The sequence below is a fragment of the Martes martes genome (assembly GCF_963455335.1).
Source record: "Martes martes genome assembly, chromosome: 4".
In the NCBI taxonomy this organism is placed as follows: domain Eukaryota; kingdom Metazoa; phylum Chordata; class Mammalia; order Carnivora; family Mustelidae; genus Martes; species Martes martes.
Window position 1 is genome coordinate 156,151,588 of NC_137891.1, and position 25,461 is coordinate 156,177,048.

The following is a 25,461-nucleotide window of genomic DNA, read 5'->3' on the forward strand; positions in this document are numbered from 1 at the left end:
AGAGATTGCTGAGAGTGGAATGGTAGAGATCAGACTTGGGTCAAGCAGAACTTGTTCAAAAAACTAAATACTTCCCATTAAGACTCATCTTCCTTCTCAAGGTACAAGTAATCCTAGTCTTTTACATCTTTCACTGGGCATATTATAATGTCTGGTATGATGGCATTATTCAATTCTGCTTGGTAGAAAGCTGTACTTATATATCAACTTCTTCGCATCTGGCTTTATGGGAGACAGGTTTGCAAGGGTGCCTGGGCTTCAACAACAGAAAAATTCAATAGCAATGTGGAACAACGGTATTTGAACTGTCACCAGGTGGCAGCACATCATGTATTGCCAGAAGAATGATAGGGAAAAGGCTTTGGGCCAATGGTCCTGGGCTGGGGTTAATTTCTTTTCTCCTTCTGGAGATACTGTGAGCTACCAATTAATCTGACTAAAACAGTACCCTGTTAAGGGTACTGTGCTCAAGAACCTTTGACAGCTCTCAGAGCATAAAAAAGAAAGGACAGGGGCGCCTGGGTGGCTCAGTGGGTTAAGCCACTGCCTTCAGCTCAGATCATGATCTCAGGGTCCTGGGATCGAGCCCCGCATCCGGCTCTCTGCTCAGCAAGGAGCCTGCTTCCTCCCTTCTCTCTCTGCCTGCCTCTATGCCTACTTGTGATCTGTCTGTCAAATAAATAAATAAAATCTTTAAAAAAAAAAAAAAAGAAAGGACAAATTAAGCATTTAAGCTCAATTCACATTTAACCTCCATTCTTATCTCCTATCACATATCTTTCTTTTAAAATTTTTTTATTTAAGTGTAGTTGACACACAATGTTACATTAGTTTCAGGTGTACAACTTTAGTGATTGGACAAGTTTATACATTATGGTATGCTCACCACAAGTGTAGCTACCATCTGTTACCACACAACACTAATATAATATTATTGACTATATTCCTTATGTTGTGCCTTTTATTCTCATGACTTTTTCTTTCTTTTTTTTTTTTTTTAAAGAATTTATTTATGGGACGCCTGGGTGGCTCAGTTGGTTAAGCAGCTGCCTTCGGCTCAGGTCATGATCCCAGCGTCCTGGGATCGAGTCCCACATCGGGCTCCTTGCTCGGCAGGGAGCCTGCTTCTCCCTCTGCCTCTGCCTGCCACTCTGTCTACTTGTGCTCACTCTCGCTCCTCTCTCTCTCTGACAAAAAAAAAAAAAAAATAAAGAAAACCTTTAAAAAAAAAAAAAGAATTTATTTATTTGACAGAGAGATCACAAGTAGGCAGAGAGGCAGGCAGAGAGAGAGAGAAGGAAAAGGCTCCCTGCCAAGCAGAGAGCCCGATGTGGGACTCAATCCTAGGACCCTGAGGTCATGACCTGAGCTGAATGCAGAGGCTTTAACCCACTGAGCCACCCAGGTGCCCCTCTTTTTTTTTTTTTTTTTTTTAAAGAATTTATTTATTTGACAGGCAGAGATCACAAGTAGGCAGAGAGGCAGACAGAGATAAAGGAGGAAGCAGGCTCCCCTCAGAGCAGAGAGCTTGATGTGGGGCTTGATTCCAGAACCCTGGGATCATGACCTGAGCTGAAGGCAGAGGCTTTAACCCACTGAGCCACCCAGGAGCCCCATGACTTTTTCTTCCATAACTGAAAGCTTATCTCTCCCATTCCCCTTCACCAATTTTGTCCCTGTCCTATCCAGCAACCATCAGTTTGTTCTCTGTAATTTTTTGTAAAGATTTTATTTGACACAGAGACAGCGAGGGAGGGAATGCAAGCAGGGGGAGGGGGAGAGGGAGAGGGAGAAGCAGGCTTCCCGCTGAGCAGGGAGCCCCAGGCAGGGCTGAATCCCGGGACCCTGGAATCATGACTGAGCCGAAGGCAGGTGCTTAATGACTGAGCCGCCCAGGCGCCCCAGTTTGTTCTCTATACTTACCGGTCCAGTTATGCTTTTTGTTTATTCACTCATTGTTTTTTAGATTCCACATATGAATGAATTCATACACTGGTTTCTTAAACTTTATTGCCACAGGAATGCACACTACTTATGCTCCTATTCAAATCTCACTCATCTGTCAAGACCCTTCCGGGATGTCTCTAATCCAAGGGAGTACTGGTGCAGGAAGGCCCATGTTCCAGTGTTTCTTTTGCCTGCTTTAGCATTGGGAGCTTTAGCTCTGTTCCAATCTGCTCAGGCGTGAGATTATGAGGACCTTGAAGTCCAGGTATATGGGAAGCATGAGGAAGGAAATATGTGCATGTTGAACAGTTGAGCAGAATTCTTACTCCCTATGCAGTTCTTTCAAAATCTTCAGTTTTCAAGCCAGCTCAACTGTTACCTCCTCCAAGAAGCCTTCACTGAATCGAATCTCAGTCTTGATTAATAGTTGCCTCAGCATTTTAACCCTACCCATTGCTCTTGCCATCTCAGGTAGCTAATAATAGTTGATCATCAGTTTTTCCACTATACTGAGGTTCTGCAGGACTCTGCGTTCTTTTATCTTTTCTTTATTCAGGTAGTCCTCACTTAGCTATAACCCTTCACCAACCGAAAATCCGCGTCAGTCGAGTCCATTTTCTGTTGGTTTTATTAATTACCAATGATTGTTCCCTCTCGTGTTTACTGCTCTCCTCCCAGCGCGGGAGGCTTGGGGACTTGAGTTTCCCCCAGGTGTATTCCCTCCTCCTTGGTTCCGCCTTCCTAACACACTGCTTCTTCTGTTTTTAACCTCCTTTTCCTTCCTATTGGTTCTCTTCGTCTCCCAGAGTTGGCGCCGAGGGCTGTTGATTGGCTTTCCCGGACGCCTATTGAGGCCACCCTCATACCACGTGGCATTCCTAATGCTAATTGGGTAATTCCACTAGCTCGTTTATCAAAGATTGACGATTGATTGGCTGCTCGGAGGCTTGAGGAGAGGGGCGTGCTCGCCTTTAGCCCCGCCCCAGTCCCCCTGCCTGGCGGGGCAAGCGTTTCAGTCGCGGGCGGCTGCGGAGCTCCTCAGAGATTCAGCTCCCTTTTCAGGCTCGCCGTTGGGATCATTCTCTTGGCCCCGCCAAACAGACGGGGGGAACGGTCCCGACTGCGGGGCCATGGCAGTAGCCTCCTCGTCCTTCGCTGCCGCTAGTTCCGCCGAGTCGCCTGCTTCTGCGCGAGGGACCCCCACCACCTCCGCGGGCTAAGAGCCTCTGCCGCCTCGGAGTTGTGAGGACTACTATGCTCCCACTTTGCTGCTGCCTCCACTTCCCGCCCGCGCAGGCACCCCTCTGGCTGCTCAGTCCTGCCTCAGGTAATGCCGAGAGAGCGCATAGGGCACAAACCCGGGGCGCCCCGGCCCGCGCGCCCGGGTGCATGGCTCCTCCACCGCCGCGGCTCCGGAGCATTGGCACTAGGGTCTCTCAGCACCGACAGGACCCCTTTGCTTCCCAGGGTCCTCTGAGCGGCTGGGGATACTCCTCGATCCGTTTTCCTTTCCTTCCCTTTTCACTTTCTTCAGGGTCCCGGGACAGCTCCCATCCCTACCTCCGCTTCCTCGCCTCAGAGGCCGGGAACCCTTTTAGAAGTTCCTTGGTAGGGGCGCCTGGGTGGCTCAGTGGGTTAAAGCCTCTGCCTTCGGCCCGGGTCGTGATCACCAGGGTCCTGGGATCGAGCCCCGCATCTGGCTCTCTGCTCAGCGGGGTGCCTGCTTCCTCCTCTCTCTCTGCCTGCCTGCCTCTCAGCCTCCTTGTGATCTCTGTCTAATAAATAAATAAAGTCAGTCTCTCTCTCTATATATACATATATATGTGTGTGTGTGTGTGTGTGTGTGTATATATTTAAAGCCTCTGCCTTCAGCTTAGGTCATGATTCCAGATTCTGGGATCGAGCCCCACATCAGCTTCTCCACTTAGCAGGGAGCCTGCTCCCCACCCCCCCCCCCCGCCCCGCCTGCTTCTCTGCCTACTTGTGATCTCTGTCTGTCAAATAAATAAAATCTTAAAAGAAAAAAAAAAGTTCCTTGGTAGCAGGGACCCGGTCCTCGAGTCCTCTCAGGACTTTTCTTACTTCAGAGACTCAGGAAGAACTCTTGCTTCAGAGAGCTCCAACTCCGCACTGAGAACCTTCCTCGTCAGAGATCTGGACTCCCTCACTTTACTTCCCTCAAACATACTCTTTCCTGGGAGCTTTCCCTTTCTACGTTAGAAAGTACTCTGCCCGCCCTCCCCCTCTTTTCTCTTCTCAGTCATCCTTATTCTCTCCATCCTTCCTTTTCGCTCTTCTGTTTTTTACACTTCACTTGGAAGATTCTGGACTAACCCAGTATTTAGATTTAGCTAGAAACGAAACTCATGTTTGTTTGATTTAAAGACTTTTCCGTTTACAGCTCTGAGAAAACCTTGCTGAAGAATTTGGACTTTATTCTGTAGGTATGAGGGTTTTGTAAGCAAGAGTTTGGTATGATTGATTATCTCTGGTGAGTATATGAAGGAAGAATTGAAAGTGAAGACAGTGTGGAGGCAGAAAGCCTAGGTAGGCAGGAAACCAGTGTGCTAATCCAGGCCAGAGGGGATGAACTGGCATAGTGGGAGTAAAATGAAGAGAATGACATGCACTTCTAGGAGGTTTAAATTCCAGAGGTTTCCAGAGTTGGGAGCGGTAGTGGGAGGTTTCTGACTTCGCTGCTGGGATGCATTGGTAGTGTTAATTGTAATAGGGAACATGAAGAAGCATTTTTTAAAAAAAAGATTTTATTTATTTATTTATTTAAAAGATTTTATTTATTTATTTGACAGAGATCACAAGTAGGCGGAGAGAGAGGGGAAGCAGGCTCCCTGCTGAGCAGAGAAGTCAGTGTGGAACTCCATCCCAGAACCCTGAGATCATGACCCCAGCGGAAGGCAGAGGCTTAACCCACTGAGCCACCCAGGCGCCCAAGATTTTATTTATTTATTTGACAGAGAGATAGATCACAAGTAGGCAAGAGGCAGAGAGAGAGAGAGGGAGAAGCAGGCTCCCTGCTGAGGAGGGAGCCCAGGACCCTGGGATCATGACCTGAGCCGAAGGCAGAGGCTTAACCCACTGAGCCACCCAGGTACCCCTGAAGAAGCAGTTTGGAGGGAAGGCCATGAATTTTGTTTTGGACATGTTTAATTTGAGGTGCTTTTCAGATATTACTGTGGTTTGCTAGAAATTTGGGCCTGAAAATTGGGAGAGAGGTTGGAACTGAATACATAAATTTGAGGGCGCCCGAGTGGCTCAGTTGTTTGAGCGACTGCCTTTGGCTCAGGTCATGATCCTGGAGTCCCAGAATCAAGTCCTGCTTCAGGCTCCTTGCTCGGTGGGGATCCTGCTTCTTGCTCTCACCCTCTCCTATCTTGTGCTCTGTCACACTCTCTCTCAAGTAAATAAATACAGCCTTAAAAAATGAATATATAAATTTGAGGGTCAAAAGAGAATATAACAGGGATATTTGAAGACTTAGTATGGGATGGTAATACTGAAAGAAGAGAAGAAAAGGGTTATGGACCAGAAGGAACATCTTTGTTGGAAGGGTAATAGACACGGAGAAAGAGAGGTTGAAGGAATGGGACAAGAATAAGAACAGAATAGTATTATAATAGAGACCAAAGGAGGAAGGGTTTCAAGATGGGAGGGGATGACCGTCACTGTCAGGTGCTGCAAAGCTCAACTAGAATGACGATAGAAAGAAACCACTGAATTTAGCAATTAGGAGATCTCTGTTTCCTCTAAAAGACACTTTGACTTGTGCAATGGTGAAAATGCAAGCAATAGATCATGATGGATTGAGGAACAAATGGGAGGCAGTGAATAAAATTACTCTTTCAGCAAGTGTGGTTGTGAAAGAGAGCTGATGGTAACATCTTTATTGAGAATATATTCTATGTCAGGTACTGTAAAGATGCTTTATAGATCCCAATAGTCTTGTGGTGTAGGTATCAGTATTCCTTTTTTACAACTGGGAAGACCGCAGGCAAGAACATGAACTTTCCACTATGGCTTTTTTTTTTTTTTTTTTAAAGTATTGGTGAAACAGTTTTGTAGGTTGAGGGGAAAATTTACCTAGGAAATATCTTGGGCATTTCATTCTTTTATTTTTAAAAAAGATTTTTTTAAATTTATTTATTTGGGAGAGAGAGAGAGAGCGAGAGAGAGCATGAGTAGGGCCCCAGGGCATTTCATTTTTTGACACTAAAAGGTTGGAAGTTAAGATGGATAATGGTGTGGTAGAAGGAAAAGAAGGTGGGGGAATTTGACAAATGGTCTTACTTTCTTGATGTGATTAGTTATCTTTAGAGAAGTCAGTTATTTCTGGAGACTGAGAAACTACAGTGAGTATTAGGGCCATGGAAATCTTCAATGGAAAATGAAAATAGATTAAGGATTAAAAAAAAGATTGCTGACCACATTGAGGGCCCAGTAAAAGTTAGATATAATATATTTGTAATGGGCCCAGTAGCATGGATTTTGCGTTATCCCCAGCAGTTTAGGAGTGGGAGTGCAGGAAAGATAAGGTTGGGTTGATCCAGAATTGGAATACATAAGAAGAGAAGATAAGATGGAGAGTAACTGCACAGTGCTAGTGATACTGTGGGAGTTATGGTGGAGTCTGAGAGTCCAAGCTGGGGTTTTAAGAAGGAAATCCTTCAGAGGGGCCAGTGTACTTGGAGAATAAGGAGACAATCAGAAATGTGGTTGAGGGGTGCCTGGGTGGCTCAGTTGTTAAAACATCTGCCTTCGGCTCAGGTCATGATCCCAGGGTCCTGGGATGGAGCCCTGCATCAGACTCCCTGTTCAGCGGGAAGCCTGCCTCTCTTTCTCTGATTCCCACCCCCAACCCGCTTGTGTGCCCTCTCTTACTGTGTCTTCCTCTGTCAAGTAAATAAATAAATACTTTCAAAAACAAATGTAGTTGAACACCAGGTTCTTTAAGAAATACAGAATGGGGGTGCCTGGGTGGCTCAGTGGGTTGAGCCTCTGCCTTTGGCTTGGGTCATGATCTCGGGGGTCCTGGGATCGAGCCCCACATCGGGCTCTCTGCTTGGCGGGAAGCCTGCTTCCCCCTCTTCTCTCTGCCTGCTTGTGACCTCTCTCTGTCAAATAAATAAATAAAATATTAAAAAAAAATACAGAGTGGGAGGGGTGCCTTGCTGTCTCAGAGGAGGAGTGTGCGGCTCTTGGGGTTGTAATTTTGAGCCCCACAATTGGTGTAGAGATTGCTAAAAAATATATAATAATAAAGAAATACAGAATGGGACAGCTGAGAGTTTGTTATTTCAAGGTAAAAAAAACAACAACAGGGTATAGGGGTGCTTGCGTGGCTCAGTTGGTTAAACGTTTGCCTTTGTCTCAGGTCATGATCCCAGGTCCTGGGATTGAGCCCAGCATCTAGCTCCCTGCTTAGCAGAGAGTCTGCTCTCCCTCTCCCTCTGCAGCTCCCCCTGCTTGTGCTCTCTCTCTGTCAGATAAATAAATAAAATCTTTTTTTTCTTTTTTAAAATATTTTATTTATTTGTTTGACAGACAGAGATCACAAGTAGGCAGAGAGGCAGGCAGAGAGAGAGGAGGAAGCAGGCTCCCCGCTGAGCAGAGAGCCCGATGCGGGGCTCTATCCCAGGACCCCGGGACCATGACCTGAGCCAAAAGCAGAGGCCTTAACCCACCGAGCCACCCAGGTGCCCCAATAAATAAAATCTTAAACAAACAAACAAAAAAACCCCAAAAAGCTCTAGGATATAACTGTTAATAGTGCTGTTGAAGGGGAATGGAAGTACAGGTTATTGAATTAGTGGGAGGTTGTGGGGCTGTGAAGTGTGCTGAATATGTCATTGGTATGGATATCATAATTGTCTAGTATGATAGCAGGAAATGGAAGAGGAGATCGTGGGTTCTATAGGTGGGGCTGCTCAGACCTGAGGGACCCAGGATTGAATTAGAGGTTCCTTATTACTTGTTAGAAAGTAGTACTGGGGGACACCTGGGTGGCTCAGTCGGTTAGGTGCCTGCCTCCAGCTCAGGTCATGATCCCGAGTCTTGGGATCAAATCTCTCATCAGGCTCCTTGCTCAGCATGGAGCCTACCGCTTCCCCTGCTTGTGCTCTTTCACGCTCCTGCCCTCTGACAAATTAAAAAAAAAAAAAAAAAAAAGAAAGTAGTACTAGGTGATACAGATGTTTGTGTGAATTAATGTCAAGTTCCTGTGCCCTGGATCTATGATATCTTATTCTCTCATACAGATATATATTTGGGACGGTCTCAAACAAAAATCTTTTGAGATTTGGTATATGGTAGGCCTATTTAATTTTGTTTAAAAGTGTATATATGTTGAGAGACTAAGCTAGGGACTCTCTACCCCAGAATCCCCAGTAACATTTTATGCTTATGTTAATTTTTTTTATTAACGTTTTATTTATTTGTCAGAAAGAGAGAGCACACACACAAGCAGGGAGATGGTGGCAGGCAGAGGGAAAAGCAGGCTCCGTGTTGAGCAAGAAGCCTGATGTGGGACTCATCCCAGGACCCTGAGATCATGACCTGAATCGAAGGGAGAGTCTTAACCCACTGAGCCACCTAGGCATCCCTGTACTTATGTTAATTGTAAAAGGAAAATTGCATATTTACATGTACTCATTCCCTGGCTTACTTAGAGTAGAAAGCTGACTTAATTTTTTTTCCCTGTGTGGAAGTGTTTATAGATATATTCTTAGTGTTGTACACTTCATTGTTCAGCAAAATGAACATTGTGTTGGAATTTGAAATCTATGATAAGGGCCTTTATGAGCATTTCATCTTCTTCCAGTAAATGAAGCCCAATTATTACAATGTATAGTGTGGGTGATGCTGAATGTTTTGGACCAACAATGGGTATTACACTATTATCCAAGTCATCATATGGATGACTTCAGTGTGTCTCATTAGTATTGTTTTTGCCAAGTACTCAGAGTGGGTGGTTTTTTCAGTTAGAGGCCTACTTGTGATAATTAAAAAAATTTTTAATTGTTTTTCTAAAAAAGATTTTATTTATTTATTTGACAGAGAGAGAGAGAGAAAGCGGAAGAGTGCAAACCGGGAGAGTGGCAGAGGGAGAGGGATAAAGAGTCTCCCCCATGGAATAAGGAGACCTAGTCGGGGCTCTATCCCAGGACCCTGAGATCGTGACCTGAGCCAAAGGCAGACACTTAAATGACTGAGCCAACTAGGCACCCCTCTTTTCTTTCTTTCTTTCTTTTTTTTAAGTTCTATTTATTTGAGAGACAGAGCCTGAGCAGAGGGACGGGCAGAGGGAGAGGGAGAAGCAGACTCCCTGCTCAGTAGGGAGCTTGGGTGGAGCTTGATCCCAGGACCATGGGATCATGACCTGAGCCTAAGGCAGGTGCTTAACCAGCTGAGCCACTCAGGCACCCCAGAAAGGGGGATATCTAAGTTAAAGGATATATGCATTTATAACTATGAAATTTTGCCAAATTGCTTTCCTTGGAGGTTGTTTTAATATACATTGCCTGTAACTCACCATCATTAGCTGTATCTTAGATGATACTTAAAAGGTGCTAACTATGTGCCAGGTACTATTCAGACTGCTTTACATATTTTTTTTTACATATATATTTAAGCTTACTAATATTCTTTTGAGATAGGTACTATTATTATCTCTATTTTTTAGGTTAATAAATTCAGGAAGAGAATTTAAGAGACTTGCCCAAATCATATAGGGACTGTGGTAGAAATTCAAACTAAGCACTCTGGCTTTAGGATCAGCATTGTTAGAATTACACTTTGCTGTTATCAAAGTTGAATTTTTGCCAGTCTGATAGAGAAAAATGGTACCTTAGAGTGGTTTTAAGTTTTAAAAAGTTATGTTAAAGTTTAGCATCTTTTTATGTTGAGTTATTCATATTTCATTTTCTGTAAACTACCTGTTTAAATTTTTATTTATCTGTTGTCATAGGTCTCTTTTCTATTGATTTCTATGTCTCTATATATTATACATGTGTACATACACACATATATACTTTATATAGTTCATGTATATATGATAGATTTTTTTTTATGATAGATTTTTTTTTCTGTGGTATGTATTATAAATATTTTCCCATTTTGATATTTGTCTTCTGACTTCTTTTGTTTTATACCCATGAAAAACTTTTAGATTTAGGTGTATTTTTATGCAGACAGATTTTTCTTTTTTATGTAGACAAATTTCTTAATCTTTTCTTTTATGGCTTTTGGATTTTGAGTCATAGTTAGAAAGGCCTTCTCCATTTTAATCCTCCACTTTTTATCTATCCAGTGGGAACAAGAAAACAATTATTTTGAAGGTCAAAGTGTTTTGTGAACTATAAACTGTAAATCATTATACAGATGAAATATGGTGTTATTTAGTAATTTGTCTTCTGGATAAATTGTATAGAGGCTGTCATCTCCTCTGCCTTAAGTGGAATACAATGACATAATTTTCTTTCTGCAGTGTGGAAAACTGGTGGTATTGATATTGTGGTCAATGTTTTCCTTGGACAATTTGCCTGGGATCTTTTTCAAAAGTAGGCACTGTGGAAATCCTAAAGTATTTTTGCATACTTTAGTTTTATTCTTTGTATTAGAATTCTTTTTTTAACTTAAAAAAATTTTATCTTTTTATTTTTTTGAGATTTTATTTATTTGACAGAGAGAAACACAGCCAGAGAGGGAACATAAGCGGAGGGAATGGGAGAAGGAGAGGCAGGCCTCCCGCCGAGCAGGGAGCCCAATGTGGGGCTCAAACCCGGGACCTGAGCCAAAGGCAGACACTTAACGACTGAGCCACCCAGCCATCCCACTTTTTAAAATTTAAAAAAAAATTTATTTATTGGGGTGCCTGGGTGGCTCAGTGGGTTAAGCCTCTGCCTTCGGCTCAGGTCATGATCTCAGGGTTCTGGGATCCAGCCCCACATCAGGCTCTCTGCTCAGCAGGGAGCCTGATGCCCCCTCTCTCTCTGTGTCTGCTTCTTTGCCTACTTGTGATCTCTGTCAAATAAATAAATGAAATCTTAAAAAAAAAAAAAATTCTAGGGGAGCCTGGGTGGCTCAGTCGTTAAGTATCTGTCTTCGGTTCGGGTCATGATCCCAGAGTCCTGGATCAAGATCGCATCAGGCTTCCTGGTTGGCGGGAGGGCTGCTTCTCCCTCTCCCACTCCCCCTGCTTGTATTCCCTCTCTCGCTGTGTCTCTCTCTGTCAAATAAATAAATAAAAATTTTTCTTTAAAGATTTTATTTATTTATTTGACAAACAGAGATCACAAGTAGGCAGAGAAGCAGGCAGAGAGAGAGGAATGGAAGCAGGCTCCCCGCCGAGCAGAGAGCCCGATGCAGGGCTTGATCCCAGGACCCAGGTGCCCCTATTTTCTTTTTTTTTTTTTAATTAAATTTTATTTTTTAAACTTTTAAAAAAGATTTTATTTATTAGAGAGAGAGGAAACACAAGTTGGGGGAGGGGCAGGAGGAGAGGGAGAAGCAGACTCTCCACTGAGCAGGGAGCCTGATGTGGAGCTCAGTTCGGGACTCTGGAATCATGACCTGAGCCCAAGGCAGTTGCTCAACCAACTGAGCCATTCAGGTCCCCCTATATTAGAATTCTATAATTAGAATCTGATTAAAAGTTCTCAAAAATTGTTTTGCTTTCACATTAGCTATGATTTGCAAATTTATACATTATTTACCATGGGTGTTTTATTTCTGCTCGCTGGTAGGAATTTGTACTTTGGGAGGATACTTCACGTGTGTGTGTGTGTGTGTGTGTGTGTGTGTGTGTGATTATAAAATTAATGCATTTCATTAATGTCAAATATGAAAGTAGAGGTGGTTTTAAAGGAAAAGATACAAATTATTCATATCTTCCAAGATTCTAAAAGTTAATGGCCAATTTTAACATTTGGGATGTATCTGCTTAGAATTCTTCTTGTGCCTTTTGTGTATATGTCCATACTGTCATCACCAACGCTCTAGGGCTTGGCATAGTGCCTGGCCCCTAGTAGGTACTAAATTAATGTTTGTTGACTGAGTGAATGAAACAATGAACATGCTTTTACATAGAAAGTATGGAATCTGAATGGCCTATTTATTTTCTTACATACTGTAAATTTTTTTTTTAAAGATTTTACTTATTTGTCAGAGAGAGAGAGAGAGAGAGCACAAGCAGGCAGAGTGGCAGGCAGAGGCATAGAAAGAAGCAGGCTCCCCGCTGAGGAAGGACCCCGATGCGGGACTTGATCCCAGGACCCTGGGATCATGACCTGAGCCGAAGGCAGTTGCTTAACCAACGAACGGAGCCATCCAGGCACCCCTTGACTATAAATTTTGATTCATATAGTAGTATTGAAGTTTGTATGCCACAGTTCATTTGGAGGTGAGTAGGTTTGAATCTAAGCCCTTATGGAGCTCATAGTCCAGTGAAAGAGACAGATAAACAATTGAAATACTGTGTAATTACTGTAACAGCAGAGATTTGTGCAAGGCGAGATTAAGGGGTCAGAGGACACTCCCATGTGAGATGATTACTGAGAGAGCTATGTAGAAGAGGTCAGGAAGAACATACCAGAGAGAAAGAATATTATCTGTATAGGTATTAAAGTGTGAACAGAGCTCTACAAGTAGTTCTCTACGTCTGGAGTAGATTTTGTTTGTGGAAAGGAGGAGAGAGAGATGAGGATTGAGGCTAAATAAGAAAGAGCTTTTGTATCACACACGAAGAGTTCTCAAAAGTTTCCTCCCATTGGAGAATAGATTGAAACAGGTACTAGAGTGGAGATAGGAGGACCAAGAGGACATTAACTGAATAACAGCTAGAATGAGGTGAATGTCACTTCAGCTAAGATAGGAAGGGAAAGCTACACTTGAAATGTGGGTTAAGTCTGGGGTATGATTAGGCCAGTTTTTGTAAAGCATGTCTAAAAGCCAGACTAAGGGGGCGCCTTGGTGGCTCAGTGGCTTAAGCCTCTGCCTTCAGCTCGGGTCATGATCCCGGAGTCTTGGGATCGAGCCCTGCGTCGGGCTCTCTGCTCAGCAGAGAGCCTGCTTCCCTTCCTCTCTCTCTCTGCCTGCCTCTCTGCCTGCTTGTGATCTCTGTCTATTAAATAAATGAATAAAATCTTAAAAAAAAAATAAAATAAAAGCCAGACTAAGGGGAGATCTGGGGGGCTCAGTCAGTTGGGTGTCTGCCTTCAGCTCAGGTCATGATCTCAAGGTCCTGGGATGAAGCCCCCCTTGTTGGGCTCACTACTCAGTGGGGAGTCTGCTTCTCCCTCTGCCCTTCCCCCCACTCATGCTTTTTCTCTCAATCTCTCTAACTCACTTTCTCTCCCTTTCACATAAATGACTGAATAAAGTCTTAAAATTTTTTTTTAATCACTGACTATTCAATTTTTACATTCCTTGCCCTACCCTCTTCCCATTTCACATATATCATAAATTTTATCTCTTGTGGTCTAAGCTACTATTGCAGGAGGAATGAAAAGATAGTTTTAATTTGTTTATTAATTATTATCATTTTAAAGATTTCATTTGTTTATTTGAGAGGGAGAGATCACAAGTCGGCAGAGAGGCAGGCAGAGGGAGAGGGGGAAGCAGGCTCCCCGCTGAGCACAGAGCCCAATGCGGGGCTCGATCGCAGGACCCTGGGACCATGACCTGAGCTGAAGGCAGAGGCTTAACCCACTGAGCCACCTAGGTGCCCTGAAAAGATAGTTTTTAGTTCTCCCTTTTTATCATCATTTTTGAATTAAAAGTAATGCATGATCATTTTAAGAAACCACTCTGCTGAATGTATAACATAAAAAAGTGAATGTCTCTTACAATCATTTCCTCCACCAAGATGATAGTTTAGTGTATATATTCCTTGAAATTGTTTTCTAAGCATATACTCACTTAATTCTCATAATAAGTCAGTGAAATATAGTTAATATTTATCTCTATTTTATAGATAAGAGGATATAATATTCATTGTTATACTAAAAAAGAAAGCTCCCTCTATTCACTCTATTCTGCAACTTGCTGTTATCACTTAACAGTGAAACTTGGACTCTTTCCTTGTTAGGATGTATAGAATTGACCTCTTTCTTTTAATGACTATATAATATTAAATTACATGGATGTACTCTAATTTATTTAACCTATCCCTGTTGGTGGACATTTGGATTATCTCTGGTTTTATCTGTTACTGATAATGACTGTGTAAATTAATATTCCTTTACATATATCTTTGTGTGCTTATTGTAGCTATCATTTTTAATGGCTATAAAATATTCCCTTTAGTGGAAATAATACATTTGAGAAAGAAATAAGGTTGAATAAAAATATTTTTGGAGGAATATATATATATATGTGTGTGTGTGTGTGTGTATATATATTTAAGATTTTATTTATTTATTTGGCAGAGTAAAGGAGAGCATGAACAGTGGGAGGGGCAGAGGCAGAGGGAGAAGCAGGCTCCCCACTGAGCAGGGAGTCCGACATGGGGCTGGAGCCGGACGTGGGGCTCCATCCCAGGACCCCAGGGTCATGACCTTAGTGGAAGGCAGACACGCAACCAACTGAGCCACCCAGGTGCCCGGGAATATATTTTGATAATTCTTAATGTTATTTATTTATTTATTTTTGTTAAGATTTTATTTATTTGACACAGAGAGACAGCAAGAGAGGGAACACAAGCAGGGGGAGTGGGAGAGAAGCAGCCTTCCTTCTGATCAGCGAGCCCGATATGGGGCTTGATTCCACATTCCTGGGATCATGACCTGATCCAAAGGCAGATGCTTAAGGACTGAGCCACCCAGACACCCCGATACTTAATGTTATTAATTTTGTTTTGCCTTTTATCAGAGTTCTCCTTTGACCTTTATAATGTAAGCTACAGAATAGCCTACCCTAACCCTAGAATTGTCTTCTTTACTCTTTTTTTTAAAAAATATTTTATTTATTTATTTGACAGACAGAGATCACAAGTAGGCAGAGAGGCAGGCAGAGAGAGAGGAGGAAGCAGGCTCCCTGCCACGCAGAGAGCCCGACTTGGGGCTCGATCCCAGGACTCTGGGATCTTGACCTAAGTGAAGGCAGAGGCCTTAACCCACTGAGCCACCCAGGCACCCCCCCATCTTCTTTACTCTTATTTGCTTTCTTTCCCACAGTCTCTGAAATAGCCTTCTAACTCACTTTATCAGAAGAGATGAATAGGGACACCTGGGTGGGCTGTCAGTTAAATGTCTCCCTTCTGCTCAGGTCATGATCCCAGGGTCCTGCGACTGAGTCCTGCATTGGGCTCCTTGCTAAGCAAGGAGTCTTCTTCTCCCTCTGCTTGCTGCTCTTCCTGCCTGTGCTCTCTCTCTCTCTCTGACAAATAAATAAAATTTAAAAAGGCGGGGGGGAGGAATGCCTGGGTGGTTCATTTGTTAAGCACTGCCTTCAGCTCCGGTCATGATCCCAGGGTCCTGTGATGGGGCCCTAAGTAGGGCTCCCTGCTCAACAGGAGGCCTGCTTTTCCCTCTCCCACTTCCCCTGCTTGTCCTTTCTTGCTGTCTCTGTCAAATAAATAAATAAAATGTTAAAAAAAAAAAAAGAGTTCCCTATCTGACCTAAGTGGCCATGTTTGGTTCTTCTTAAAATACGACCCCCCTCCCCCAAAAGGGAACATTTATCAAAAGATTTTATCCTGGAAATTTGTACACCCCCCCCAGTACTTTAGCATTTCAGCTTATTTGAATGGGGTCTAATATCAGTCTACCTTGTGTCAAGTTTCATGTTCCAGTGTACAAAGTTATAGATACATTTAGTATGCTTAGAAGATCAGAAACTATGTTCTTTATATCCAGATTATGGGAAGTAATAGTCCTATTCAATTTTATCTTAGTTAGATTATATATTTAATATTGTGTACATTTTTTGCTATTGTGTTTTAGCCGGGCTTTGACAGTTTGGATGGCAATTAAGGTTAAATTTTTAAAAAAGTAACCGGGGAGATCTTGATTCCATGTTCCCTGGGAAACCTGAAAGACTTTGTATATTTGCCCTGGGGAAGACTTGGGTTAACTGAAAAGCTATCATAAAGAAGAAGAAAAAAAATAGTCTTAATTTGTTGTATAATTTGCAGGATTCAGAACTAGGATTAAGGCTGGAACTGGGAAGGGAGAAGAAAGGGAATTCATGTTTATTAAACGCTTACTCTGTGACAGGCACCTTGCTTGGTACTTCATACATGCATTTTTTATCCTTTTACTCCTTAGTATGTTTTCCTTTAATTCTCATAACAACTAAATGAGATACAGTTAGTATCTCTATCTTATAGATAAGGGCAGAATTTGAGTAACATGTCTAAGATCATTAAACTACTAATTGGAATCAGAATATTTAAAACTTGTGCTGTTTATTTTAGTCACACACATATATTTTAAATATATAATAATATATCATTTTAGAAAATCACTTTTTTCCTGTTCTCATTTCGTGAAATTTTATGCCTTTACATGCTTTTTCAACTTCAGTATCTTTGCCATCACTACACCCTTTTTGAATTATCTAGCATAGTTCACAGTCATCTGCTATTCCATCTAAACCATTTGAGATATAGCAGTTTTTAAATATATATATGCTGCTTTATTAGAAATGTTATTCCAAGCAATAAGTACTCATTCACATAGCGTAAGTACAGTTGGTTTTTACATTTCTAGTGTTGGTACTTGTGATGTCTGCTGTACAGGCATACTTTGGAGATATTGCAGGTTTATTCCATTCCACAATAAAGTGAATATTGTAATAAAGTGAGCAAAATGAATTTTTTGGTTTCTTAGTACATATAAAACTTATGTTTAGGGGCTCCTGGGTGGCTCAGTGGGTTAAAGCCTCTGCCTTTGGCTCAGGTCATGGTCCCAGGGTCCTGGGATCGAGCCCCGCATCGGGCTCTCTGCTCGTTGGTGAGTCTGCTTCCCCTCCTGCCCCCCCTGCCTGCCTCTCTGCCTACTTGTGATCTCGTCTGTCAAATAAATAAATAAAATCTTAAAAAAATTAAAAAAAAATTATGTTTATACTATACTGTAGTCTGTTAAGTGTGCAGTGGCATTATGTCTAAAAAAATGTACAGGGATGCCTGGGTGGCTCAGTTGGTTGACCTTGGGCTCAGGTCATGATCCTAGGGTGCTGGGATTGAGCTCCGCATCCGGCTCCTTGCTAGGTGGGGAGCCTGCTTCTCCCCTCTCCTTCTGCCTGCTACTCTGTCTACTTGTACTCTCTCTTTGTCAAATAAAAAAAAAACAAAAAAAATGTACACACCTTAATTAAAAAATACAGTGGTCCCTAAATAACACAGGGGTTGGGGTGCTGACCCTCTATGTGGTCGAAAATCTACATTTGACATAACTACTAATAGCCTGCTGTTGACTGGAAGCCTTACCAATAATATAAAGGGTTGATTAACACATATTTTGTGTATATATTATGTACTGTATTCTTTTATTTTTTATTTTTAAAAAGATTTATTTATTTATTTGACACAGAGAGAGAGAGAGAGAGAGAGAGAGATATCACTAGTAGGCAGAGAGGCAGGCAGAGAGAGGGGGGGAAGCAGGCTCCCTGCTGAGCAGAGAGCCTGATGTGGGGCTCGATCCTAGGACCCTGAGATCATGACCTGAGCCAAAGGCAGAGGCTTTACCCACTGAGCCACCCAGGTGCCTTAGATTTATTTATTTTAGTGGGAGAGCAAGTGAGCGCACAGGCATAATAAGGGAGGGGAGGGGTAGAGAGAGAGGGAGAGAAAGAATCTCAGGCAGACAGACCCACATTGAGTATGAAGCTGATTCGGGGCTTGATTGTAGGACCCTGAGATCATGACCTGAGCCAAAATCAAGAGTCAGACACCCAGCCGAGTGAGCCACCCAGGTGCCCCTTTATTATTATGTACCGTGTTCTTACCATAAAGTAAATTATAGAAATGAAAATGTTATTAAGAAAGTCATAAGGAAGAGAAAATACATTTATGTACTGTACCATATTTATCAAAGAGTCCTTTATAAGTGGACCCATGCAGTTCAAACTTGTTGTTCAAGGGTTGACTGTACTTTATTGCTAAAAAATGCTAACCATCATCTCAGCTTTCAGCAAGTCATAATTTTTTTGCTGGTGGAGAGTCTTGCTTTGATGTTGATGGCTGCTGCCTGATGAGCATGGTGGTTGGTGAAGGTTGAGGTGGCTGTGGCAATTTCTTAAAATAAGACAACAGTGAAATTTGCCAAATTAATTTTCTCATACTTGCAGAAACGATTCTTCTGTGTCATGTGACTCTGTTTGATAGCATTTTACCCATAGTAGTACTTTTTTTTTTCTTTTTTAAAGATTTTATTTATTTATTTGACAGAGATCACAAGTAGGCAGAGAGGCAGGCAGAGAGAGAAGGAAGCAGGCTCCCCGCTGAGCAGAGAGCCCGATGCGGGGCTCGATCCCAGGACCCTGGGATCATGACCTGAGCTGAAGGCAGAGGCTTTAACCCACTGAGCCACCCAGGCACCCCCCCCCCCATAGTAGTATTTCTTTGTAAATTAGAGTCAATCCTGCCAAACCCTGCAGCTGCTTTATTGATTAAGTTCATATAATACTCTAAATCCTTTGTTGTCACTTCAGCAATCTTCACAGCACCTTCAGGAGTAGATTCCATCCCAAGAAACCATTTTCTTTGCTCTACTATAAAAACTAAATTTTATTTTTTAGATATTTTAACAGCTTAGTCACAGCTTCAGGCTCCACTTAAAAAAAAAGTTTTTTTGTTTTTTGTTTTTTGTTTTTTGTTTAGATTTTATTTATTTATTTGGGAGAGAGAGAGAGCAAGCATGAGCAGGGGGTTGGAGGACAAAGGGAGAGGGAGAAGCAGACTCCCCGCTGAGCAGGGAGCCCAATCCCAGGACCCTGAGATCATAACCTGAGCTGAAGGCAGACACTTAACTGACTCAGTCACCCAGGTGACCCCCACTTTTTAAAAAAGATTTTATTTTTACTTATTTATTTTAAGGATTTAACTTATTTGAGAGAGAACACAGGAGAGAGAGAGAGAGAGAGCAAGTGAGGGAGTGCAAGGATGAACAGGGGGAAGGGCAGAGGGGGAGGTAGAAGTAGGGAGCCTGCCCTGGTTGATCTCAGTACTCTGAGATCATTAACTGAGCTGAAGGCAGATGGTTAATTGAGCCACCCAGGCACCCTCTTGGGCTCCACTTCTACTTCTAGTTTTGTTGCTATTTCTACCCTGTCTGCAGTTACATCCTCCACCTGACGTCTTGAATCCCTCAAATTTTTCCATGAGGATTGGAATCAACTTCTTCCAAACTCTTGTTAATATTGTGGTTTTGACCTCTTCCCATGAATCACAAATGTTCTTATTGGCATCTAGAATGGTGAATCCTTTCCAGAAGATTTTCAATTTACTTTGCTTGGATCCATCAGAGGAGTCACTTCCTATAGCAGCTGTAGCTTTATAAAATGTGTTTTTTAACTAATAAGACTTGAAAGTCAAAATTAACTGTCCACATTTCAATATTGTGTCTCCTGAAATAGGGAGACCCAAGGAGAGGGAGAAAGAAGGAAAAGCTGGTTGGTGGAGCAGTTAGAACACAGAACATTCAGTTAGGTTCTCCATCTTACATGGTACAGTTTGTGGTGTCCCCAGACAATTAGTAACATCAAAGATCACAGATGACCATAATAAATACAATAATGAAAAAGTTTGTGGTATTTTGAGAATTGCCAAAATGTGACAGAGAGAGATGACGTGAAGAAATGCTGTTGGAAAAATGGTGCCACTAGAGTTAATCGATGCAGGAGTGCTAAAACTTCAATTTGGGGAAAAAAAAAATAAAAGCAGTATCTGTGAAGCACAATAACGTGAAGGACAGTAAAATAAGGTATACCTATATTTATGTGCTGGATTTTCTTTTTAAAGATTTTATTTATTTATTTGAGAGATAGAGAGGGAGAAGACAGAGGGGGACAATGAGAGGGAAAAGCAGACTCTCCCCTGAGCAGGGAGTCTGAAGGGGGAACTCGATCCCAGGACCCTAAGATCATGTCCTAAGAGGAAGGCAGATGCTTAGCTGACCTGAGCCACCTAGGCGTCCCTGGAGTTTTTATTGACAAAATATTTATCTTTTGTTTGTGAAGCCTTTTTATTTTTGTTATTATGAGAAAAATGTAACACCCATTTATCCATCTCCCATATATAACAGTTGTTAACCTTTTGTAAAATTTGCTACATCTACTCTTTCTGATATATTTTAATGCAAATACAAACATGCTATTTCACCTCTGTTTCTCCCAAAATAGTCTTATATAATCCTAATGTCATTGCCACACTTAAACAAAATAATGATTTTCTACTATCATCAGGGTGCCTGGCTTGCTCAGTTGGAAAGCATGTAATTCTTGATTTTAGGATTGTGAGTTTGAGCCCCACACTGGGTGTAGAGATTACTAAAAAGAATAAATAAAAACAATTTTCTTTGTTGTGGCTTCACCTGGGTGGCTCAGTTGGTTAAACGTTTGCCTTCAGCTCAGGTCATGATCCCTGGGTCCTAGGATTGAGCCCTGTATCCAGCTCCCTGCTCAGTGGGGCAGTCTGCTTATCTCTCGACTCTGCTACTCCCTGCCCATGCTCTCTCTTTCTCAAATAAATAAATAAAATCTTAAAAAAAAAATTTTCTACTAATAGTAGTCCTTATTAAAATTTCAACAGCTGTCTTTTATACCTAGTTTCTTCAAATCAGGATTCAGTCAAGTATCATTACTCTATTTAGTCATTATAACTCCTTTTTTTTTTTTTTTAAGAGAGCATGCACAGGAACTAGGGGAGGGGTAGATGGGGAGGGGGAAAGAGAGAGAGAGAGAATCTTCTTCTTTTTTTTTTTTTTTAAGATTTTATTTATTATTTGACAGAGAGAGACAGCAAGAGAGGGAACACAAGCAGGGGGAGTGGGAGAGGGAGAAGCAGCCTTCCTGCCGACCAGGAAGCCTGATGTGGGGCTCGATTCCAGGACCCTAGGATCATGATCTGAGCCAAAGGCAGATGCTTAATGACTGAGCACCCAGGCGCCCCAAGAGAGAGAATCTTAAGTAGGCTCCATACCCAACACAGGGCTCTGTCCCAGGATCTTGAGATCATGTCCCAAGCTGAAATCAAGAGTCGGCTGTTCAACTGACTGAGTTACCCAGGTGTCCTAGTCATTATAACTCTTAATTCCAGAATTTGAATACTCCCTGCTGAGCAGGAAGACTGATGTGGGACTCGATCCTAGGACCCTGGGATCATGACCTGAGCCAAAGGCAGACTCTTAGCCGACTGAGCCACCTAGGCGTCCCCCTATGCTTTTGTTTCTTTGAAAAGATTATTTTTTTTAACAGTTAGAACTTTCTAATAATAGGGACACCTGGGTGGCTCAGTCAGTTAAGTCTCTGGCTCTTGATTTCGGCTCAGGTCATGATCCCTCTGCCTCTGTCCCTCTCCCTGCTTGCTCATGCATGCATGCATGCTCTCTCTCTCTCAAATAAACAAATCTTAAAAAAAGAGAACTTTCTAATAATAGAACAAGCCACTGGAGAAATTACTGAGTTCTTTGTTAGTGGTGTTTTTTCAGTAGGCTGAGTTGACTCTTGCCTCTGTACTGTTCGATCCAGTGGACACTTTTTCTCATATTATTTGAATACCTGTGGTATTTGATATATTAATCATTTCCACCTTTGGCTTGTGTGACATACTCTCTCTTGGTTTTATTTTTACCTCTTTTGTTTGTGTTTTGTCCTGTATATGTTGGTGTTCCCTTCACCTCTGATCTCACTTATGGACGTAAAGAAGGAGACTGGGCTTTGGCACACAGTAGCAACTCAGTAAATATTAGCTATTACTGATATTCTCATATTCTCTACTCTGGGAAACTCTTTAGAATATTTGTAAGTAAGTGTTGGGGCTCCTGGGTGGCTCAGTGGGTTAAAGCCTCTGCCTTCGGCTCAGGTCATGATCCCAGGGTCCTGGGATCGAGCCCTGCATCAGGCTCTCTGCTTGGCAGGGAGCCTGCTTCCCTTCCTCTCTCTCTGCCTGCCTCTCTGCCTACTGTGATCTCTGTCAAATGAATAAATAAAATCTTAAAAAAAAAAAAGAATATTTGTAAGTGTAAATGACTTTCAAGTCTGTATCTCCAGGCTAATCCTCTCTTCTGAGCTCCAGTGTGGTATCTTCAACTGCTTCCTAAATGTTGTTACTTGGTATTTCTTTAGGCATCTCAAACTCAGTAAGACCAGGAGTGAATTTGAATCAATTCACAAATCTCCTTTTGGTGAATGCCTGCTCATTCCCCCCAGTCACCCAAATCTGAAACATGGGAAGGATTCTAGTTAAAATTGGAGTCATCCTAAGTACCTCTCATACCTGCTACTTCCATTTAGTCACCGTTTTAAAGTCCCACTTATCTTCTCTCCAAATTCTCTGTCTTCACTGTTAGTGCCTCAATTAAACCCTCCTTCTTTCTAATCTGTCATTAGCAATTGTCACACTGTATTGTACTCATTGATTTACATTTGTGTTTCCAGGGGGTGACTAAGCTCCTGGAGGGGTTGAGTCATGTTTTATTTGGTTTTCTGTATCCTTATCCCAGAAAGACATTAGTATAGTGATTAAGAGTATGGGCTCTGGATTTGAATTCTGGATCTGTGACTTCTTGGCTGTAAGAACTGGACAGGTTAATTCCTTTGCATTTTTGTTTCCACATTTATAAAACAGGGATAATAATGGTATCTATTTTGTAGGGCTGTTATGAATATTAAACATATAAAGCACTTGTAAGACTGTGTGGATTGTAGTAAATACTCAGTAAATTTTATAGCACTTACCATAATGCCTTGTACCTAGTAGGAACCCAATTAACATTTGAATAAGTTAACAGAGGGGTATGTATTCCTGGAGTGACCAAAAGATTGGACTAGTTAGGGCACCTGGCTGACTCAGTGGGTTAAGCCGCTGCCTTCGGCTCAGGTCATGATCTCAGGGTCCTGGGATCAAGTCCTGCATTGGGCTCACTGCTTGTCGGGGAGCCTGCTTCCCTCTCTCTCTCTGCCTACTTGTGATCTCTCCCTGTCAAATAAATAAATAAATAAAAATCTTAAAAAAAAAAAAAAAGATTGGACTAATCTAAATGCCTTTAGAACTTTCAACCTAAGTTTCTGTTTTATGTCATGACCTAAGGCCTGGTACATTGTAGTTAAACCAGCAGATAAGATGTTTATCCGAAAGAGATAATACAGTTTTAAGAACTGGCTTTTGATCTGTCTGACAGCAATATATGCCATTGTGTAATTCATGGCTAATTAAATAGGGGATGCCAGTTTTTATGTTAGATTGCCTTTGGTTTGAATGGAAACTGCAACTCATTATTTCACAGTAGGTTGGCAAGTTCAGCAGTATTGCTTTTATTTTTAATTAGGCAGTCATCCTGAAATGTGTCTGTATTTGCTATGTTGGTCCACAGAAAGGATAGCAGCTGAGCAGGCCTGTCATGTAGATTTGCCATGTGGTTGGTCTTGATACACAGCTCATGCACTTGTCAGTATTCCTATTCTGGAAAATGGCCAGTTTTCTGGGCCGTATCTTACCCATAACCAATCTTTGTTTTATTTTAAAAAAAATTTTTTTTTTTTTTTTTAAAGATTTTATTTATTTATTTGTCAGAGAGAGAGTACACACAAGTAGGCAGAGAGGCAGGCAGAGGCAGCGAGAGAAGCAGGCTCCCCGCTGAGCAAGGAGCCCGATGTGGGACTCGATCCCAGGACCCCGGGATCATGACCCGAGCCGAAGGCAGCGGCTTAACCAACTGAGCCACCCAGGCGTCCCTAAAAAAATTTTTAATTAAAAAATTTTTTTTCCAATCTTTGTTTTAGTTTGACTTTAAAAGTTTTAATGATAATAAAAAGAAAATATATGATTAGGATATTATTTGTTATTCTTTTTCTACTCTTTATACCCAGGGTATAAAAGTCCACTGAAATCTCAGCAATCCTTTTTACTCACCTTGTGGGACTTCACTACCAACTTTGTGTACACATGATTCTATAGTTGAATCGATATTGAAAATTTTTGGTTGCTGGTTGACACTTTTTCATGTCCTGCCTGCTGTTGGTTGACAGTTATTCAGTGCATTGCAGGATTTTATTTTCATCTCCACTATTGTGAAGTTTATGAAGGGGTAAGCAATAGCAAGTCCTATATATTAGAATGGAAAAGAAGCGTGATTGGGAGTTGGCCTATTTTCCCTGTGAGCTTGGCATCCATCTTTAGACTGTCTGTTTAAACCAATGCTACTTTTTATGTCTGTAGAATGTGATTAAATGATGGAAGGCTTGGGGCACCTGGATGGTTCATTTGGTTAAGCATCTGACTCTTGATTTTTGGCTCAGGTCATGTTCTCAGGGTTGTGAGATGGAGCCCCACATTGGGCTCCGTGCTCAGGGTGGAGTCTGCTTGAAATTCTCTCTCCCTCCCCCTCTGTCCTTCCCCCCTGCTCGCATGTTCTCTCTCTCAAATAAATAAATAAATCTTTTAAAAATCCCTTAAAATTTTTTTAAAGATTTAATTTATTCATTTGACAGACAGAGATCACAAGTAGAGTGGCAGGCAGAGAGAGAGGGGGAAGCAGGCTCCCCGCTGAGCAGAGAGCCCGATGTGGGGCTCGACCCCAGAACCCCGAGATCATGACCTGAGCCGAAGGTAGAGGCTTAACCTACTGAGCTACCCAGGTGCCCCAAAATCCCCCCCCCCCGCCTTTTTTAAAAAAGGTTTTTTGTTTATTTATTTCAGAGAGAGAGAGCACGACTGGGGGAGAGGAGCAGAGAGAGAAGCAGGCTCCTGGCTGAGCAGGGAGCCCAAAGGGGGGTGCTTGATCCTGGGACCCTGGGATCGTGACCCAAGCCAAAGTCAGGCACTTAACTCACTGAGCCACCCAGGTGCCCCAAATCTTTAAAAAATCTTTAAAAAAAAAATCACCAAAGGCTTTTGTTCCAGAGGTTGTTGGAGCTATCATTACATACTCCTTACTTAGCCTCTGTTATCAGGGTAGAGTGGGGAATAATAGTAGCTTTCTATCTAACTAATATGCAGATCATTTTCACAGAAATTTAGCTGTTTTTCTGGAGACATGTCATAGTGGGAAGTGTTTAAATTTGGAACTACTGGATTTGAATCCCAAGTCTGTCACCAATTGTTTGAGTTTGATAAAGTCTTTTTTTTTTTAAGATTTTATTTATTTATTTGACAGAGATCACAAGTAGGAAGATAGGCAGAGAGAGAGGTGGGGTAAGCAGGCTCCCTGCTCAGCAGAGAGCCCAATGCGAGGCTCGATCCCAGGGCCCTGGGATCATGACCTGAGCCGAAGGCAGAGGCTTTAACCCACTGAGCCACCCAGGCGCCCAATTTTGTACTTTTAAAATTGGAAATAATACCTA

At 42.1% G+C, this 25,461-nt stretch overlaps 1 protein-coding gene across 1 annotated transcript in view; it reads left to right on the plus strand.

The window, feature by feature from the left end:
* Window positions 1-2,934: 2,934 nt before the first annotated feature.
* The window catches only part of TESK2 (testis associated actin remodelling kinase 2), a 139,936-nt gene continuing 117,409 nt past the window's right edge, over window positions 2,935-25,461 (plus strand). The window contains exon 1 of the mRNA XM_080800259.1: window positions 2,935-3,274. The gene's annotated coding sequence lies outside the window, so the exon portion shown is untranslated. The remainder of the gene's footprint in view (window positions 3,275-25,461) is intronic.